Source organism: Acartia tonsa, chromosome 8 (genome assembly GCF_053477335.1).
Source record: "Acartia tonsa isolate MP-2025a chromosome 8, ASM5347733v1, whole genome shotgun sequence".
Classification (NCBI taxonomy): Eukaryota; Metazoa; Arthropoda; class Copepoda; order Calanoida; family Acartiidae; genus Acartia; species Acartia tonsa.
In genome coordinates, this window is record NC_137267.1 from 37,166,564 (window position 1) to 37,181,569 (window position 15,006).

Genomic DNA, 15,006 nt, shown 5'->3' on the forward strand with positions numbered 1-15,006 from the left:
ATTTATGTTTATTTGTTTAGAAGTTAGAATTTGTCCGGTCTTATTAGCCCCACCCTGTATATATTATAAAAAGACCATTCTCATGTAATGTATGTTGCAAATCACTAACTTTTTGAGATATTGTCAAATAAAAAAAGTTTGGTCAGGTCAATGTTAAAATTCTTTATCGCAATCATATCTATCCAATGCCTAATATATTCTACTAAGACATAGAAAAAGATCACTACTTTAAGTACTATACTAAATATTTTATTGGTCATTCTTTGTTGTTTTGTGTATTTTGTTGTATAAAAAGTTTGAAGTTCTATGAACTAGTAAATGCTATCTAAAGTTGTATTTATGACAAAAAAGTTTTGCCATATATAACATGCAACGAAGTTGAAAATAAAAATGAAAAACTCATTTTTTAAGGAATAACCCTGGTCAAATCTTTTAAGTTTAATCAATGATTATATTCTGCACTACTACGTTACTTAAAATAGAAAAAACTTAGTTCACTATTTTATTTAAAATTCACTTCGTGAAACTATCCCTTTATTTTTAACATCCATATTCTCTTTAAATTAAATATTTCTATTCTAGGTTACTTAAATAGTTGAAATCCTAATTTTTATTGGACATCCTCATTGCTAAACTAGAACTTATAAATTCTAGAAGGTAAAATTCTATATTATTATATTTCCCAAGAAAGTTTACATGATGATATAAATTAACCAGTTCTGCTTCTGAATTGCAGTGATGAACAAATATACCATATCATCCTATTCTACTACCCAGATTGTTTTCTATTATTACATGATGAATTTCTACACATGCATGGTTATGACTAATGTATGATTTTACTTAATAACGACTGATAATTTTTAATATTAACTAATTTGTTTTATAAATATTAATTTTATTGAAACTAATTTTATTTTCAGGTTTTTTTTGATAGTTTGTTGATAAAATGCCAAACTAATGTTGATAGTGGATTCTCTTAGGTTAAACTTTACAACAACTGAACATTCTAAAGGTAATAAACTATTATTTATCCTTCATTTTAAAATTTAACATGATGATATAAATTAACCAGTTCTGCTTCTGAATTGCAGTGATGAACAAAAATACCAAATCATCCCATAGCGCTCTGATACTAGTAATAGTTTTTTTAAAAAATAAATCCTAAATGATTAAGAAAATATAAAATGTAATATCTTTAGGTACTGAGACAGTAAAAAAGTCTGCTTTTTGTTAATATTAAAGGTAAGAATTAACAATTTTTGAATAAACACCCCTTGTCTCTGTATTAATATAAGGAAAAACATGTTGCAATTTCCTGACATTGGAATGAAGATTAACCTTGGAGAACTGATAAAAAAAATATTTATTTGAATTCTAATAAATTTCAAACTGTAAATATAATAAGTATATTTTTAGGTGGATTACTTCCGAACCAGCATTCTTCAAAATAAAAGATTTAATTTCAGGTAAAAACAAACAAACACATTTTTTACCTAATAAATAATAACTTGTGTGATCAAATGATGCATTATATATACTCGACTCTATGAAGTAATTTGATATTAATTTGACAAAATACTGAAATTAGTAGTTATATTCTTTAATAGGGAATTTGGGAATATATTCTGTTCTGAAGCTTTTATTATTTTCAGATGGTTAAATTTTTTGCACCTGATGCTTTTAATTTGTAAGAACTTTTAGCAGGTAATGTAGATTTTTATTACATACGTCTTATCATTTGGATTTTATTACTTTGATCTTGCATTAGATTTTTGTGTTAAGTGGAATGTGTAGCTGGCTTAAAAAATACCCCATTGACCCCCTTAATCTCAAACCCTTCTCGCCTACTGGGTGTAAAAATTGATTAATTCTCAATCTAAATGATAATTCTAATATAAGATTCGCTCAACCTGATATGTTATATTGTTGATACCGTAACCTTGATGACCTTTTGTCCAAACATAAAATGTTTTTTTTTTTTTAGATTGACTGGTTTTATACAGTATTACTTTCTTCTAAAAGAGAGGTAATATTTGATAGAATTTTTCGGATTTCTACTCAATCAAATCTTACTATGATGATTACTTTATTGCTCTTTCTATGATCCACATGATTATTTTATCATCTTTAACTGACAATAAAGATTTTTGAAAGTTTGGATTTAAGATGGAAGGAAATTTATATATATTTGTATTTTTTCAGGACTAAAAGAAGCCTAAACTTTTCTCCTCTCCGAAAGCAAGTTTATTAGGTAAAAATTCATTTCTTTTATCTTTGTATTAGCAGTCTAACCAGTTGTCCAGTATTTCATACAGGAACAACTTCAATTTCTGCTTATATTATAATACTTGTTAATTAGCCAATATAGATCTTTTATTCTATATTGGTGCTATAAACCTGTAACAAATTTTATTTATAACATCTAGCTTATATTTATTTTATATATACTTCGGCCTTATTGACATTAACTTTTATTTTCAGGCCTTTTAAATGCTGCATCTATCGTTTTGATTCTCTTTTCTCTAACTGGATGTAAAGGTAATCGTACAAAATATTCATGTTATTTTAGTTCTAGCAGTTTTGCCAATTGTCCAGTTTCTTAATACAGGCACAATTCTTCCTTGTTTACTGCTTATATTATATTACTTTACTAATTAGCCAATTTAGATTTTATTCTATATTGGTCAGTCGTTTTGTTACATTTGCAAATATTGAATTTGAAGTTTAAATTTGAGTATGGTATCCCTTTAAAGCGCCATTTGAATAGCTTTAAAATATCGAAATGCTCATAGAATATAAATACTAGAACACGAGTTTCCTGAACTGACATTTATTCTCTGTTCAAAGAATGTTGTTCCACAAACTAGACTTGTGACTTATTTCCATTTTTTAATTTGAATATGACATTAAGTTTATTTTTACTTGTACGGTACACCAGATTTTCATGCTTTCTAAGAAGTGAAATTCATACATTTCATACTTTTTTAATTGATGAATTTACTTAAATATTAAGCGATGAATGATATTTTATATACTTATGATGACAAATTATTCGCTACTACTTACTGTTGAATGATTACTACCCCACCAAGATCGCTGAAATTCTTGTAAATATTTCCATTTGCTTTTCTACTTTCAAAGCTAATTGTTTGTTTTGTAGGATGATTTACAATAAAATCTGTGATGTTAATGAAAGAAAAATTATCAAGGTTAATATTTATTCTTAATGTATTAAAGGGATAATGGATTAACTAAACTTAAGATTTCTTCTTTAAATGAATTTTCTAATCTTATATCTCAAATTTATTCTTTTATACTTAAAATTAAATACTGTTTCTTATGATGATTCTTGTATTATTCGCTACTCTTTACTGTTGTATGAAGAGATTCACACCTAAAACTGAAATGTATCACCAGTACATTGTATGCTGTAATGAAAACCTTATTAATATAAATTTTAATTGCATATACCTATGATATTTTATATACCTATGATGACATATTATTCGCTACTACTTACTGTTGAATGATTACTACCCCACCAAGATCGCTGAAATAATTACAAATATTTCCATTTGCTTTTCTATCTTCAAAGCTAATTAATTGTTTTGTAGGAAGATGTCCAATAGATTATGTGATGACAATGAAAGAAAAATTATAAAGGTTAATATTTATTTTTAGTCCATGGATTAAAGGGATAGGATAATGGGTTAAGATTTCTCCTTTTAGCTTAAATTTTTTTTATACTTTTTAATGCTGTGTTATTAATAATGATGATTATTGTATTATTCGCTACTCTTTACTGTTGTATGAAGAGATTCACACCCAAAACTGAAATGTATCACCAGTACATTGTATGCTGTAATGAAAACCTTATTAATATAAATTTTAATTGCAGGACTTTGATTCAGATGAGTTTATGTTAATCACTGCCAACGGTACGTTTTATTACTCATTAGTATTGAAAATGCTAATAATGATGATAAATTGTAATGGAATTACCGTCTGATAATTATGAAGCATAACTTTTGCTGCCTTCCTTCTGATTTCAATATTTTCTAAATATCTTTTATGAAACTTAAGAACCAAAATTAATTAAGTATAATTTGCAGGCTTGTCAGTAGATTCAAAACTTCCTATAAAGCACCTTGTTATAGGTAAGAGTTTATAAAATTTTCATATTCTGTTAATTATGATGTAAAACCCAGAACCTACATTATATCCTGATAATTATGAAGCACAACGCTGACTTCCTTCTGATATTTTTTATTAATTCAATTATAGTTATTACATTTATGTTAACATGTTAAAAAGTGTTGTTTTTCAAGGTGAAATTGCTTCTAATGTAAGAAATCTTATCAATCTCCTGTAAAGGTAAGGTTTTATTTTATATACTCTGATTTTAATTTTTAAGTTTCTATCCTGATGAAAACAATTTTAATCTTTCGTAGTTTCCTCTGAAACCTTGTGTTCATGAAGTATTCCTTGAACGTCTGATAAAAATTAAATTTTAAGATAACTTAAGTTTTTATTTATCTTCAATTTACAGTTTTATATTTTCAGGGTGTCAAGAACATTAATTCAGTGTTTTAAGAAAATCCAAAGGTATATATATTTTAATGAACAACTTGTTTTTATTTTTAAAGTTTCTTTCCTGATGAAAACAATTTTTATCTTTCGTAGTTTCCTCTGAAACCTTGTGTTTATGAAGTTTTCCTTTAACGTCTGATAACAATTAGACCTTTAGATAAGCTTAAATTTTATCTTTAATTACAGTTTTATAATTTCAGGGTGTCAAGAACATTAATTCAGTATTTTAAGAAAATTTAAAGGTATATTTATTTTAATTAACTACTTGTTTCCCTTAAATATTTTTAATTTTATTCAAACTACAATCTGAAAATTTTAGAAAATACTTTCAAAATTAATTTTTATGAACTAAAATTCTTTACAGGTAAGACTGGTTCTACTGAAAGGGTTTCGGAAATGACCAAAAGGTATTCTAATATAAAATTGATGCTTATGTGTTACTTTATTTATTGTGATGAAATTAAAAACATCTGAACATTATGTTGTAATAATTTTAGCAGAATCAACCAACTGATTTCTTTATTAAACTTTTGCATACTATTTGCTTGCATTGTCGTAACTGTTTGTTTTTATTTCAGGACTAAATGATAGCGATGTAGTATCTTATTTGTGTTGAGTAGTATCTGTAATTCATAGGTAGGATATTTCTCAAGCTTTGACTTTTCTTTATTAACCCATTAGTGCCGAACCGGGTTTTAAAACCCGGTGCCAGAAAATGTAAAAAAAAATGGTTTCCGGCTTCATAATTGCATCATTCTCAGTATGAATCCCCCCTCTACTACCCTGGCTTTCATTTCCCCCTGGTACAGGCAGTTTTGCTTACTTCCGTTTGCCGGTATAGATCAACAAAGTTTGAAAATCATGACAATTCAAAATACCCCATCTAACTTTTTTTGTTTTTATAGTAAAGTCGCTGATTTTTTTCGTTAAATCTAAAGTTTATTGACAAGTACATCTATTTGTGAATTCGTTTTATTTAAATTTTTTTTTTTATATGATTTTTTTATCGTTTTTTTACGCCCTATATAGGCCCGGTTCGGCATTTCCATTTTGAGTCTGAAATTTTTATTACCCGGTTTCACTAATAGATCTTTTTTGACAACAACAACAAAACAGGGTTTTTTTACCCGAAATCGCCGGCTAAACACAAAATTTGTAATAAATCGCTTCGTATTATACTTGTAGCTCTTTAGATTACATGAGGTTGTGTAGTTTTCAATTACGGATCGTATCAAAGTTCTAAAAAGTGTTCATCTCACTTTTGGCGTTCAAAAATTACATTTTTCGATTTTTGGTCAAAATAACCGGGTTTATACAGGTCAACCGGGTTTTAAAACTGGGGGAAAGCACCAAAAACGGGTGTTAATGCCTGGTTGGTATTTATGGCCAAGCCGAACCGGGTATTTTTGCAACTTTCCTGTGCACGCCACTAGAGCAAAACAAAAAAATACGAATTCCGTTTTGACCATTATAAAGCTTCCCTGAAACTTACAGCTCGATCGGCCCATAAAAGTGGCGCTCGGCACTAATGGGTTAATGATTAAATCTTATATTACTGAATGTAATGATACATGTGAATTACATCTGAATAATATTAATTTTAAATTAGATATACTAATCTATTTCTTATGTAATAATAGTTTAATATTTTAGGATTGGATGGAATATTAGATTATTGTAAAATCTCTTCTATGTAAGCTATATATAATAGCAATGAATGTAATTAATATTGAAATTTAATAAATATTTTAAATAATATTTGTTATTAATTTTATTTTTATATACATGTATCTCAAGAAAATTTGCTGTACTTGCAAGATATTGTCAGTATTACTATCTTCTTGAAAGATTATCATCGTAAAGAAGAGGGAAATGTCTGTTTTTTGACCTTGCAGAGAAATATATAGAATTCAAAAGATCTTATAATAAATTTGTTAGGACAACTTTTCAAAATAATATTTATGCTAGTCTTTGAATTGTTTATTTTCTTTTAAATTCAGTAACTTATTCTGTCTATAGAATGGGATTTATGGTTAAATCGCCTCTGCAGGATTCCTAATGCTAACTCTAACTCATGGTCAAATGCCTGTATTACAAAAAAACTTAACTATAAAGCTTCGTAGGGCTAGGGAAGTGTCTAGGTTATAAAATTTGTATTTTTCTGGTGTTGGTAGTGTTGTCGCAAGTGTAATATACAATGTTCATTAGTATGCTGAAAAAATACAAATTTGGTTTTGGAAATTTGGATGAATATTAGTCTTTTCTTAATAATGCAATAACAAATTTAGGACCATGAATTATAACGAATATTGGATTTTTTTTTGAGTTTGATTCTGAAATACTCAAGGCTTTTAAATAAAAAAGTTTCCACTACTGCGAAGTCTTCCTTAGATGTTTAATATCTTTTTTTTTCGTTAAAGAGGACTATTTACGAACAAGAGCAAGTGATTCTAAGCATCTTCCAGCATTGACCTTTTTTTTTTGTAAATAAGCTAGGGTTATGTTTAATATTTGGTTTATCGACAAAAATAGTTGGGTTTCACAATGGTTATATATGGAAAAAAACTTTGAAATGTTGCGCATTGTTTGATGTAATATTATCTTAAAGCGTTGACACAAAAGTATATTTTTGTGATTAAAAATGTATATTTGGAAAAAAGGGTTGGTATTGTTAACAGTTTAAGGGGGGGGGGGAAAGTTTTGACACACTTGCGTAAACAGTGAGTATAGGCTTTATTTTTGGACTGAGAGGATAGGTTATTAGGGATATAATCATTCTTATATGATAAATTTCCCCCAGATTTAAGATTTTTTGGATAGGCCACCAGGTTCCGGAGCTCCAGGTCCTCTCTGTACAGGTAAATCTGGGGGAAATTCATCATAAGAATGATTTAATCCCTAATAACCTATCCTCTCAGTCCAAAAATAAAGCCTATACTCACTGTTTACGCAAATGTGTCAAAACTCCCCCCCCCCCCCTAATGTAATTTTGCATTTACAACATTTGATGCTTTTTCGCATTTTATTTTGTCTTAGAACTCAACAAAGCAGTAGATGATATTGCATTAAAAAATGCTTTACATTTCCAATTTTTTTCATATAAAACAAATGTGAAATTAACTTTAGAGTCGATAAAGCAAATATCAAACATAAACCTAGTTATTTCACTAAAAAAATACTTTGGATCAATGGTGGAGGTGCTTAGAATCACTTGCTCTTGTTCGTGGATAGTCCCATTTTAAAACTTTAATTCTAGGTTCATTAGATATCTTGAAAATATTTAGAAGCTACTACAATTCTTTGAAAAGAAAAGGTAGATTCTTATTTTTGTGTACTAACAAGAAACTTATAAACTGAAAGGTTACTGTTATAGATGCAAGGTAAATTACATGTACAATTTGTCTTGTACATCTCTAGCAAGTGCTACCCAATAATTCCTACATGATTACAAAGATTTACACTGATGTACTGCATATGAAGTTAATACTTCCTTAGATGTCTGATTCTTATAGTTTTATTTTTAAAATTTAAAATTCTAGGCCATTTTTAATTTTAAAATGTAATATGTTTAGGTACTGTAACAGTAAAGAAGTCTGCTTTTTGTTAAAATATTAAAGGTAAGAATTTACAATTTCTGAATAAACACCCCTTGTCTCTGTATTTATATGAGGAAAAACATGCTGCAATTTCCTGACATTGGAATGAAGATTTACCTTGGAGAACTGAATAAAAATATTTATTTGAATTCTATTAAATTTTAAACTGTAAATGTATATAATATAAATGTAATTTTATTTTTAGGTTTTTTTGATGGTTTGTTGATAAAATGCCAAACTAATGTTTATTGTGGATTCTCTTTAGTTTAACTTAACTACAACTGTAAACATTCTAAAGGTAATAAACTATTATTTATCCTTTATTTTAAAATTTAACATGATGATATAAATAACCAGTTCTGCTTCTGAATTGCAGTGATGAACAAAAATACCAAATCTTCCCGTAGCGCTCTGATACTAGTAATAGTTTTAAAAAAAAATAAATCATAAATGATAAAGAAAATATAAAATGTAATATCTTTAGGTACTGAGACAGTAAAGAAGTCTGCTTTTTGTTAATATATTAAAGGTAAGAATTTACAATTTTTGAATAACCCCTTGTCTCTGTAATAATATGAGGAAAAACATGCTGCAATTTCCTGACATTGGAATGAAGATTAACCTTGGAGAACTGATAAAAAAATATCAATTAGAATTCTATTAAATTTCTAACTGTGAATATAATAAGTATATTTTTAGGTGGATTACTTCCGAACCAGCATTCTTCAAAATAAAATATTTAATTTCAGGTAGAAACTAACTTCACATGTTTTACCTATTTAAAGAACTAATAACTTGTGTGATCAAATGATGCATAATATATACTCGACTCTATGAAGTAATTTGATATAAATTTGACAAAATACTGATATTAGTAGTTTTATTTTTAAATAGGGAATTGGGGAATATATTCTGTTCTGAAGCTTTTATTATTTTCAGATGGTGAGATTTTTTGCACCTGATGCTTTAATCTGTATGAACTTTTAGCAGGTAATGCAGATTTTTATTAAATGCTTTTTATCATTTGGATTTTATTACTTTTATCTTGCACTAGATTTTTGTGTAAAGTGGAATGTGTAGCTGGCTAAAATAATACCCTACACCCCGTTGACCCCCTTAATCCTAATCCCTTCTCGCCTACTGGGTGGAAAAAAGTTATTATGCTTATTTATGATTAATTCTTCTATGATCTAAATCAGTGTTTCGGAGCCGGAAGCAGCAACATCTTTGGTGGAGCCGGAGCCGTATTTTTCATTAAAAACGGCTCCGGCTCCAGATTAGCCAAAAATGATTTTTTAAAGTAATATTATAAATTGGCAACTGTCTTTTTCCATATACATATAAAACTGAATAACTATTGTTACTTAACAAATGGACAGTGGACACACATCCTTCTACTTTTATATAGCTTTAATCAAATAAAAGCAAAATATTTTATATTATTTATTTTATTTTATCAAATTCAATAATTATTAAAAATTGACATATTAATTTTAAGGTAGGAGCCTGTGTCGGAGCTGTATTTCCAGATACGGCTCGCCGGAGCCGCATCAAAATTAAACGGCTCCAACACCTTGATCTAAATGATTATTCTAATATTAGATTCGCTTAACCTGATAAGTTATATTGTTGACACTTTGCTAACTTTATGTAAAAACATATAATGCTTATTTTTTTTAGATTGACTGGTTTTATACAGTAACATTTTCTTATAAAAGAAAGGTAAATTTTGATAATTTTTTTGCGATTTATACTCTCTTTAATCTTACTATGATGATTACTTTATTGCTCTTTCTATGATCTACATGATTATTTTAATATCTTTAACTGACAATTAAGATTTTTATTTAATATAGGATAAATTTATATTTCTCTGTATTTTTTTAGGACTTAGAGAAGCTTTAATTTTTCTCCCCTCTGAAAGCAAGGTTATTAGGTAAAAATTCATTTCTTTTGTCTTTGTATTAGCAGTCTACCCAGTTGTCCAGTATTTCATACAGGAACAACTCTTCAATATTCTGCTTATATAATACTTGTTAATTAGCCAATATAGATCTTTTATTCTATATTGGTGTTATAAACCTGTAACAAATTTTATTTATAACTCCTAGCTTATATTTATTTTATATAAACTAAGGCTTTATTGATATTAACTTTTATTTTCAGGCCTTTTAGATGCTGCATCTATCCTTATGATTTTCTTTGCTCTAACTGGATGTAAAGGTAATCATACAAAATATTTATGTTATTTTAGTTCTAGCAGTTTTGCCAATTGTCCAGTTTCTTAATACAGGCACAATTCTTCCTTGTATACTGCTTATATTATATTACTTTACTAATTAGCCAATTTAGATTTTATTCTATATTGGTCAGTCGTTCTGTTACATTTGCAAATTATGAATTTGAAGTTTTAATTTGAGTATGGTATCCCTTTAAAGCACCACTTAGATAGCTTTAAAATATCGAAATGCTCATAGAATATAAATACTAGAACACGAGTTTCCTGAACTGACATTTATTCTCTGTTCAAAGAAAATTGTTCCACAAACTAGACTTGTGATTCATTCCCATTTTTCTATTGGAATATGACATTGAATTTATTTTGACCTGGACGTTACACAAGATTTTCATGCTTTCTAGTAAGTGAAATTCATGCATTTCATACTTTTTAAATTGATGAATTAACTGTCTAATAAATTAGGTTTATGTTAGCAACTTAAATTGACAAGTTTTACATTGTTAACTAAAGTAAAGAAATTATTTTTATTTATAAAAATACCCATAACTTCTGTTATTTTGTGTATTAATAGGATTTATTATTATTAGTATCTGTGTATTGCATGCCTACCTAACTACCTACAAAATGAGGCTTAATCCATCGATGAGATGCATACAATCTAATAAATATTAATTATTTCCAGTGGTGTTAATTCTGCACAAAAATGTTAATTATCATTCTCCCCCCTCATGCATAATTTCTATCCAACTCCCCCTCTCCCATTTTTGAATAGAGGATTGGGATCTAATTCAGAATACACACAAAATATAATGATGATTAATCCCTTGACTGTCTGATAATTTAATGAAGACAAGTTCGCAACTGATATTATTAGATCAAAGTAAAATTATAATGAAATATATCGTGTTTCTAAATGTTTTAATTTTTTTAGATATGAAGATTTTCTTAAAATAATGAAGCTTTCTTAATCATGAGGTGCTTTTTTTTTTTAAATATTAAGCGATGTTCGATATTTCTTGCTTATGATGACAAATTATTCGCTACTACTTACTGTTGAATGATTACTACCCCACCAAGATCGCTGAAATAATCTCAAATATTTTCATTTGTTTTTTATCTTCAAAGCTAACTGTTTGTTTTGTAGGTTGATGGACAATAAATTATGTGATATTAATGAAAGAAAAATTATCAAGGTTAATATTTATTTGTTAATGGATTAAAGGGATAAGATAATTCAATTGATTAACTAAACTAAGATTTCTCTGTTTAATGAATTATCTAATCTTTTATCTTAACTTTATTTTTATGTTTTTAACTAAATGCTTTCTAATAATGATGATTCTTGTATTATTCACTACTCTTTACTGATGTATGAAGATATTCACACCTATAACTGAAATGTAAAATCAGTACATTGTATGCTGAAATGAAAACCTTATTAATATAAATTTTAATTGCAGGACTTTGATACAGATGAGTCTTCTACGTTAATCACTTGAAGACATAATAATGTGCCAAAGGTACGTGTTATTACTTATTAGTATTGTTAATGCTAATAATGATGATAAATTGTAATGGAATTACCATCTGATAATTATGATGCATAACTTTTGCTGCCTTCCTTCTGATTTCAATATTTTCTAAATATTTTAAAACTTAAGAACCAAAATGAATAAAGTAAAATTTGCATTTTGCAGGCTTGTTAGTAGATTCAAAACTTCCTATCAAGCACCTTGTCATAGGTAAGAGTTAAAAATATTTTCATATTCTGTTAATAATGATGTAAAACTCAGAACCTACATTATATTCTGATAATTATGAAGCACATCGCTGACTTCCTTCTGATATTTTAAATTAATTCAATAATAGTTAATACATTTATGTTAACATAATTAAAAGTGTAGTTTTTTCTAGGTGAAATTGTTTCTGATAAAAGAAATTTTACTAATCTTCTGTCAAGGTAGATTATATTATATACTTTGGTTTAAATGTTAAAGTTTCTATCCTGATGAAAACAATTTTTATCTTTCATAGTTTCCTCTGAAACCTTGTGTTTATGAAGTTTTCCTTAAACGTCTGATAAAAATTAAACTTTTAGATAATATAAGTTTCATATACCTATATTTGACAGTTTTATATTTTCAGGGTGTCTAGAACATTAATTCAGTGTTATAAGAAAATCTTAAGGTATATTTATTAACTATTTGTTTCCCTTAAATATTTTGAATTTTATTAAAACTGAAATCTGAATATTATGATTGTTCATTTTCTTCTGATAATTTTAAAAAATACACTTTTAAATTAATTTGTAATTACTAAAATTCTTTCTTTATAGATTAGACTGGTTCTACTGAAAGGGTTTTTGGAAATGCTCGATAAGATTAAGACTAAAAGGTATTCTAATAAAAAAATTGATGCTTTTGTGTTACATTATTTATTGTGATGAAATTTAAAACGTCTGAATTTTATGTTGTAATAATTTTAGCAGAATCAACCAACTGATTTCTTTTTTTAAACTATTGTATTTACTTTTTGCTTGCATTGTAGTAACTGTTTGTTGTTTTTAGGACTAATTGAAAGCAGAGCAGCATCATATAGGTGTTGGGTAAAAGCTGTATGTCAGGTAGGATATGTCTCAAGTTTTGATCTTCTTTTATTAATGATTAAAACTCATATTACTGAATATAATGATACATGTGAATTACATCTGAAAAGTAGTAATTTTATATTGATTAAACTTTTTTTTTCTTTTGAATATTAATAATAGTGTAATTTTTTTTAGGATTGGATGGAATAAATAATGGTTGTGAAGTTTCTTCTATGTAAGATATATATTTAACAGCACTGATTGTTAATAAATATTGAAATTTAATAAATATTCTAAATAATATTTGTTATTAATTTTATTTTTTATATATATGTATCTCAAGAAAATTTGCTGTACTTGCAAGATATTGTCAGTATTACTATTTTCTTGAAAGATTATCATCGAAAAGAAAATCGAAATGTCTGTTTTTGACCTTGCAAAAAAATATAAAGAATTCTTAAGACCTTTAAATTAATTTGTTAGAAGGACAACTTGTCAAAATAATATTATGCTTATCTATGAAATGTCTTTTCTTATAAATACAGTAACTTATTCTGTCTGTAGAATAGGTTTTAGGGTTAAATCGCCTCTGCAGGTTTCTATTGCTAACTCTAACTTTGGTTAAATGCCTATGATTACAACAAAACCTAAACTATAAAGCCTTGTAGGGCTAGGGACATGTCTCGGTTACAAAATTGTCGTGAGTATAATATACTACGTTTATTAGTATGCTGAAAAAAATACAAATTTGGTTTTGGAAATCTGGATGAATATTAGTTTGTCTAAATAATGCAATAATAATTTTAGGACCCTGAAGTAGAACGGATATTGATTTTTTTTGGGGTTGGATTCTGAAATAAGGCTTTATCTTTTGAAGTTCCCACTACTGTGAAGTCTTCCTGAAATATATTAATTTTTTCATAAAAGAGGACTACCTACGATCAAGAGCAAGTGATTTTAAGTATCTTCCAGCATTGACTCGTAATAATTTTTTTGGTAAATAAGCTGGGGTTATCAATATTACTAAGTAGAACGATGTATGTCTGTCTGTTTGTTTGTAGCAAAAGATCTCGCTAACTGCTGAACCGATCGGGTGTTCCTTTACAGGGTAGCTTCTATTAGGTCCCGGGTAGGTTCATAACTTTTTTCCTGGGGGATGGGACATCCCCAACCTCCCAAAAATAAAATACCCCCCCCCCAAAAAAAATTCTTTTAAATCTAAAATTCGAAAAATAGCTTGATGTAACCTCTTGGGGCAAAGCCCCTAGAGGCTAGGGGCGAAGCCACTTGTGTTTATAGTTGCTTTATCGGTAAAAAAGTTGGGTTTCACAATGGTTATATATGAAAATAAAACTTTGAAATGTTGCGCATTGTTTGATGCAATATTATCGAATGTTATGATGTTGTTTAAAGCTTTGACACAAAATTATATTATTGTGATTAAAAATGTACATTTAGAAAAAGGGTTGGTATCTTGTAAACGGTTAAAATGTAATTTTGCAATTTACAACATTTGACATTTCTAATGTCGGACAATTTAAAATTAAAATTATTCAAATATTCATATTCTCTTCAAATAAAATACTTTTATTTTAGGTTACTTAAATCCTAATTTTATTGGACATCCTCATTGCTAAACAACTACTATTCTATTAGGTAAAAATATTCATTATTATTATATTTCCCAAGAAAGTTTACATGATGATATAAATTAACCAGTTCTGCTTCTGAATTGCAGTGATTAACAAAATTACCAAATCATCCCATAGCGCTCTGATTCTAGTAATATTTTTTAAACAAATAAATCCTAAATGATAAAGAAAATATAAAATGTAATATCTTTAGGTACTGTGACAGTAAAGAAGTCTGCTTTTTGTTAATATATTAAAGGTATGAATTTACAATTTCTAAATAAACACCCCTTGTCTCTGTATTAATATGAGAAAACATGCTGCAATTTCCTGACATTGGAATGAAGATTAACCTTGGAG

General features: G+C 27.6%; 2 long non-coding RNA genes, 3 other non-coding genes and 1 pseudogene across 12 annotated transcripts in view; all 6 read left to right on the plus strand.

The window, feature by feature from the left end:
- LOC145326856 (uncharacterized) overlaps positions 1-15,006 on the plus strand; it is a 47,531-nt gene that overhangs the window by 26,014 nt on the left and 6,511 nt on the right. For 3 of the 8 annotated variants that reach the window (XR_013882005.1, XR_013882001.1, XR_013882003.1), the window contains 2 exons: positions 5,172-5,229; positions 6,247-6,351. This is a non-coding gene — a long non-coding RNA (uncharacterized LOC145326856). Of the gene's footprint in view, positions 1-582; positions 658-687; positions 748-923; positions 1,016-5,171; positions 5,230-6,246; positions 6,352-7,849; positions 7,907-14,611; positions 14,633-14,860; positions 14,906-15,006 lie in introns of those variants that run through there. The other 5 variants (XR_013881997.1, XR_013881996.1, XR_013881995.1 and 2 more) reach the window with 4 other exon arrangements.
- On the plus strand, positions 692-767 carry LOC145327338 (small nucleolar RNA snR61/Z1/Z11; annotated as a pseudogene).
- LOC145327330 (small nucleolar RNA snR61/Z1/Z11) lies at positions 1,050-1,136 on the plus strand. The gene has a single exon (XR_013882158.1). It is a non-coding gene; the product is annotated as a small nucleolar RNA snR61/Z1/Z11 (small nucleolar RNA).
- On the plus strand, positions 3,006-4,375 carry LOC145326857 (uncharacterized). The gene is made up of 4 exons (XR_013882006.1): positions 3,006-3,212; positions 3,902-3,941; positions 4,116-4,160; positions 4,332-4,375. It is a non-coding gene; the product is annotated as an uncharacterized LOC145326857 (long non-coding RNA).
- Positions 8,522-8,607, plus strand: LOC145327334 (small nucleolar RNA snR61/Z1/Z11). The gene has a single exon (XR_013882162.1). It is a non-coding gene; the product is annotated as a small nucleolar RNA snR61/Z1/Z11 (small nucleolar RNA).
- Positions 14,709-14,795, plus strand: LOC145327336 (small nucleolar RNA snR61/Z1/Z11). The gene has a single exon (XR_013882164.1). It is a non-coding gene; the product is annotated as a small nucleolar RNA snR61/Z1/Z11 (small nucleolar RNA).